This window comes from Trachypithecus francoisi, unplaced genomic scaffold (assembly GCF_009764315.1).
Source record: "Trachypithecus francoisi isolate TF-2019V2 unplaced genomic scaffold, Tfra_2.0 Lachesis_group0, whole genome shotgun sequence".
Classification (NCBI taxonomy): domain Eukaryota; kingdom Metazoa; phylum Chordata; class Mammalia; order Primates; family Cercopithecidae; genus Trachypithecus; species Trachypithecus francoisi.
Window position 1 is genome coordinate 191,557,481 of NW_022681453.1, and position 6,000 is coordinate 191,563,480.

The 6,000-nt window shown below is 40.6% G+C and overlaps 1 non-coding gene across 1 annotated transcript; it reads left to right on the top strand.

Annotated features, from left to right (window-relative positions):
* Positions 1–3,767: 3,767 nt before the first annotated feature.
* On the top strand, positions 3,768–3,874 carry LOC117084562. Its single transcript, XR_004437496.1, has one exon. It is a non-coding gene; the product is annotated as a U6 spliceosomal RNA (small nuclear RNA).
* The last annotated feature ends 2,126 nt before the right edge of the window (positions 3,875–6,000 follow it).

The window sequence follows — 6,000 nt, forward strand, 5'->3', positions numbered from 1 at the left end:
CAAAACTTAGCCGAGCGTGGTGGCGGGCGCCTGTAGTCCCAGCTACTCTGGAGGCTGAAGCACCAGAATGGCGTGAACCTGGGAGGCCAAGATTGGAGTGAGCCGAGATTGTGCCACTGCACTCCACCCTGGGCCACAGAGGGAGACTCTATCTCAGAAAAACAAAAACAAAAACAAAACCTCTCTAAACCCTACACTGTAAGAAATTTATTGAAAAACTTGGCTTTCTCTTTTTTTCTCTTCCGACCATGCTCAGTGCAATATGAGAATAGCAGGAGTTGTTTCCCCTGATCCGAGACCTGGTGTGTTCAGTTGTGGTCCAAAGCTCATTTTAAATTCCAAGTGTAAAACCTGGAGAGAGGAGAGAGAGAGAGAGAGAGAGAGAGAGAGAGAGAGAGAGAGAGAGAGGATTTGAGGAAAATTCTGATGTTCCTTCAGCTCTGACAGTATTATCACACACACAGCCATAAATATACTTCCTGGACCATGACTTCTAATTCTGCTTACTCTGTTAGTACTTTCTAAGCAGCAGAAAAAAATATCCTCACACCGCTTATGTTCTCCAAGTTTCTATATAGTCTAATAGAAAAAAATGAGAGGAAAAAAGGAAGAAAGCCTAAAAGAGAACACGGGTCCCTTATTCTATTTAATTTGTGATTATTCTTGTCTATTTAAACTATCTGGGGATATGAGTACATGCATTTTATTGAGATTTGCCTTATTATTATTATTATTTTTGAGGCAGAGTCTCGCTCTGTCACCCAGGCCAGAGTGCAGTGGTGCGATCTCGGCTCACTGCAACCTCTGCCTCTCAGGTTCAAGCAATTCCTGTGCCTCAGCCTCCCGAGTAGCTGGGATTACAGGCGCACACCACCATGCCCAGCTAATTTCTGTATTTTTAGTACAGACGGGGTTTCACCATGTTGGCCAGTTTGGTCTCGAACTCCTGACCTCAAGTGATCCGTCCGCCTCGGCCTCCCGAAGTGCTGGGATTACAGGTGTGAGGCACTGTGCCCAGCCGGCCTTAAATTTTTAAAAGGGGGATAGATAGGAATATATCAGATATACATTGTAAATAAATAAATTCAGACAAAAACCGAAAGTCAGAAGATTTCTGTTCTGGTTCAGCTTTGGCCATTAGTTTCATGATTAGAGAAAAATCCTCTCCTTTTCTCTGAATCTCCTCTTCCTCTTGTGTAAATGAATAAATAAGGTGTCATCCAGGCGTGACATTCTGAGGCTACAGCTCTAACATGAGAAGACAAATAAAGCAGTCTTGTGCTCCCTACAAATTATTAACACAATGTGTTTGCTTATTTCCCCTAGTCTATCCTTGCACAGCTGGACATTCCATAGTTGAATGTTCTAATTTTTTTCTAAGGATCTTTGCTGTAAAAGAATTAGCCTGAAATCAAAAGAGAAGAGAATCTATAAGTGCATTAAGACCCCCTCCTTGACACATCTTGGCTAATGGCCTCTTATTCTCTGCTGGTGGGGAATGAAGCAAAGCCTGCTGATGAAATTCACTCAGCAGCTTGGCCCTAGGGCATGGCTACCTGGCCTCTGGGTTCTTAGGGCCAGGGCCCAGCAGGTTTGTCAGACTCCAGAAATCCCTCTCCACCCAGGGTGAGCAGAACAGAAGGTACCCGAAGAAAGTACCCCAGGATGTATTTACAAGAGGTTGCAAAACAGTTATAAAATGGTTTTCTGGCCCTAAAATTAGAAGCCAAGGATGATGTTCTGAAGCCCAGGTGTGAGATCAACATAGGTATAGAACTTTATAACCAGGCTTATAAAGCAGTTGACACAAGAAATTGTGGTTTTGGCAAAAAAGCATTAAGGAGTCTGTATTTCTTCACAACCAAGACATGGAAGAAATCTGGTCCTAGGAATCTGGGCTGCAGTTTTCTTTATGTATTTTAGAGAAGAGCAACTTTATAAATTTCAGATAGTAATTAGTGATAGTAATAAAAAGACACAACAATCTTCAGGCAATAAATAACATTCAAGTATGCCTGATGACAAAATTATATGCGAAATTAAAGATATAGGCATGCATAAAAATCACAGATCTTAAAGAAGGGTGGAAAGGAGTTTCCAATTCTCTCATCACATCAAAATCTTAATAATACAGTTGAACAAGATAAGGTGAAGAGAACAGAAGTGACTTGCCTATGGGAACACAGAGAATGGCAGGACTGGAATTTTTTTCCACACATGTCAGCACAAAAGCCAAAGAATGTGAGGGCCTATGCATCAATTCTCAATAAATGGCTACATGTTGCAGTCCATAGCTATATGTTTGCAGTCCATAGCTATATACTGCAAAACTATAAATAGTCAAATTTAGCAAAAACCTAGTAAATAGCCTAGTAAATGCTCATAACCTAGTTAATATGGCATTTTTCATGATTATTGAATCCCTGTTATGTGTCAGGCGCTGTTCTTGACAGTGAGGATACAGCAGTGAACAAAGCAAACATTTTCGTCCTACTGGAGCCCTAAAGACTTATTTTTAAAACTATTTTATGCAGTTGTGAGGACAGATGAGTTCAAAATCCGCAGGGCAGGCAAGTCTGAAAACTATAGGGCAGGCTCCCAGGAGTTGATGTTGCAGAATTTCTTCTACAAACTTCAGTTTTTGTTTTTAAGGAATTTCAACGGATTGGATAAGTTTCATCCGCAACATCTAGGGTAATCTCCTTTACTTAAAGTCAACTGGTTGTAGAGGTTAACCACATCTATTAAATACATTCACAGGAACACCTAGATTAGTGTTTGATTAAATGACTATGTACTAGAGCCTAGCCAAGTTGACGCATAAAACTAACTGGCACGCCATCTACCCGATAAATATTTATTAAGTGCTTATCACATGCCAAGTTCTGAGATAAATCACACACAATCCCTGCCCTCTAAAGGAAGCGCATAAGTCATTTAATTAAAGACATTAAAAATGTTATTCAACAAATCTATAAGAGATAGAGAACAAGAGTTGTCTTGGCAGGTTTGGAAGAAGGAATAGTACTTCCAGGTAAAGAAGGCGGAAAAGCTGAAAACACAAAAGATAGTTGACCTTGTCCTTGGAGAACAGGTAAAATAAGAACAAGACAGGACTGTGGCATTCCTAGTGAGAAAAATGGCATAAGAAAAAGTGTGGAGTCAGGAAAATGTGTGATGTTTACAGAAACATTGAGTGGTTCAGTTTGGCTGGTAATATAGAGCATTCATGAGAACCTCTTTTATTTAGCCACTGATTACTCCATGCTTGTTCAAGTACTCATTCCAAAGCTATTAGCACATTTGCAGATGAAACAGAGATCGAGAGATTCCTTCAAAATCACACAGAAAACCTTGAGGGCACAACACATACAAGTCGATGCCATTTCCTTTTGGAAGCTAGATACTGCTGACTCTTCAAAACAAGTTTGCCATCCTTGAGAAATAAGAATGCTTTATCTCTGTTTTTCAGTTTAATTGTCTTTGAAAAGGCCACTATTTCTTCAATAAATGGAAGAAATGCATTAGGCCCTAACTTTTAATGAACATATAGGTATCGATGCACAAAATAACATGTTCAGGGATTTATATATCACAAAATGCAAACCCTACTGCTTTTACCACTCAGTCAAAGGTAGTTTTTGATTTTTGTTTTTGTTGTTTGGTTTTTTTTAGGGGGGAGGGGCATGATACTTAAATTGCTGTGGTCAGGGGTGCATAGAGAAAATATTTATAGGAGTCACAAGGTTCTTAAGAAAGTAAAATTAGTGCTCGCTTCGGCAGCACATATACTAAAATTGGAACGATACAGAGAAGATTAGCATGGCCCCTGCGCAAGGATGACACGCAAATTCGTGAAGCGTTCCATATTTTTTGTTGATCCTAAATATAATTTGGAAATTAAAAAAAAAAAAAAAAGAAAGTAAAATTAATCTACGACTCTTATTATTTCAGTTTTGTGCCTTATAAATTCATTTTATTACAATTCCTCTCAGGCATCTTCTTTCCATGCCCCAAGCCGCTCCCACATTTTGAAGAATTGTTGGTTTAGCACACTACTATTAAGAAAACATGACGTGTGCCTTACTTATTCCACCACCAGCCTCTCCCATCCCTGCATTAAACTCAGTCATCCTTTTGCCCACATAGGAATTCATGTTTTCTACTGATGAACTAACTAGCCATGGTTTTGTTCTGAAAATTAATGGTTTGATGGCATTCAAAAGAATGTGACTGGTTTTGAGGCTAATGTAACATTTTTTAAAAATAAGATAATTATAGGGATTATAGGATTCCAGACACTTTCTGGACCAGTCTTTATTCAGCTTCATGCCACTGTGAATTGAGCAGAAACAAGTTGGACCCTTTCTTCCCCCTCCCCCTCCTAATTTCTGCTTTATAAAAGGGAAGCTGAGAACCTGCACCAGGAAGTGACATAATCAAGTGCCTGGTTTCATATCCCCATAAAGTGCATTACTTTAATTAAATCTACCAAAGAGGCTAGTAAAAGAGAGACGAGGGAGAAGTGAGGTTATTGATCAGAGGTATTACATAAATGGACATCATCGAGAAATGGATGTTAACAGATGTGTGGAACGCTCAAGAAGTGTCAGAGTTCAACTTCCTCAGTGAACAGCAGAACATTTGTCTTGTGGTGACATTCTTCTATTATTTTCCAAAGATGGAAAATGTCTAGAGGCTTAGAATCAAAATATTACCTTACATTTGCATAATGCTTTAGATTTATTGTATATGATCTCATTTTAATGTTCATCCCCATAATAATCCTGTGGGACATGCAAACCACAGACTCACAGACTGTGGAATCACATTCTGGAGGGCAGAGGTTTCCCTCTGCAGCACATCAACAACACCTGGGTAGGAGAAGTATGTCTAGGAGGATGTCTTTGTGTGTCTCAGAAGGGCAGGTGTGGAGAGATAGATAAGGAGCATGGATAAATGGTAATCATGCCAACTAGCTAATGAAAAACTTCATGAAGAAAAAGTTCCCCTCCCAGGATAGGTGTCAATCTGTTATAAGAAGATTTAGTTTATCATGTTTCAGTCTAGTCTGAAGACAAGATCACATCCCATTGGATAGGGAGCAGTGTCTCCCCTTAAAAAAGTAGCATCCGGCTGGGCACATTGGCTCATGCCTCTAATCTCAGAACTTTGAGAGGCCGGGGAGGGCAGATCACCAGAGGTCAGGAGTTTGAGACCAGCCTGGCCAACATGGTCAAACCCCATCTCTACTAAAAATACAAAAAATTAGCTACGCGTGGTGGTGGGCGTCTGTAATCCCAGCTACTTAGGAGGCTGAGGCAGGAGAACTACTTGAACCCGGGAGGTGGAGGCTGCAGTGAGTTGAAACCGCACCATTGCACTCCAGCCTGAGCTACAAGAGTGAGACTGTCTGAAAAAAAAAAAAAAAGTATCATCCTCAGAAACAATCAAGGCAGAGGGGGGGCCTTAAAAAAGTACCTGAGGCAAATCTGAGGCAGTAGAAAAGAAGAAGCTTTGTTAGCTCAGGATTAGATTTTGAAGAATATGAAAAGTCCAAAGTCATTTCCAGATTGGCAAGGCTCCTGGGAGGCCAGCAGTGGAATGTGTGGGGTGTGGTCAGCAGGTTGAGCGTCTGTGTCTTCCAGGGCTTGATCCTACCAGAAACTGTAGCAGGAAAAGCTCCAGGTGTCTCCTAATTGTTAAAGGAGAGCGTGGTGTCACGTGGGAAGAGTGCAACAAGTACTTTAGCAAGAAGTTTCTTCAAGAATAGGAAATTTCAAGTGGCATGTGATTGGTGGAGATCCAACCCCTCCACTCCAGAATTCTAATGCTGCAGTTGCCCTCCTTGGGAGAGCTTAGTCTGAGTTTACTTAGACAGCTTACCTCATGTATTTATCCAAAGACAATGACTCAGTTCATTTCAATGATAAACTCTGGGGGGCGCCTATGGAGGTGAGGGCTGAATGCCAGTTCTCTCTTCTTCGTTTTTGTTTTATT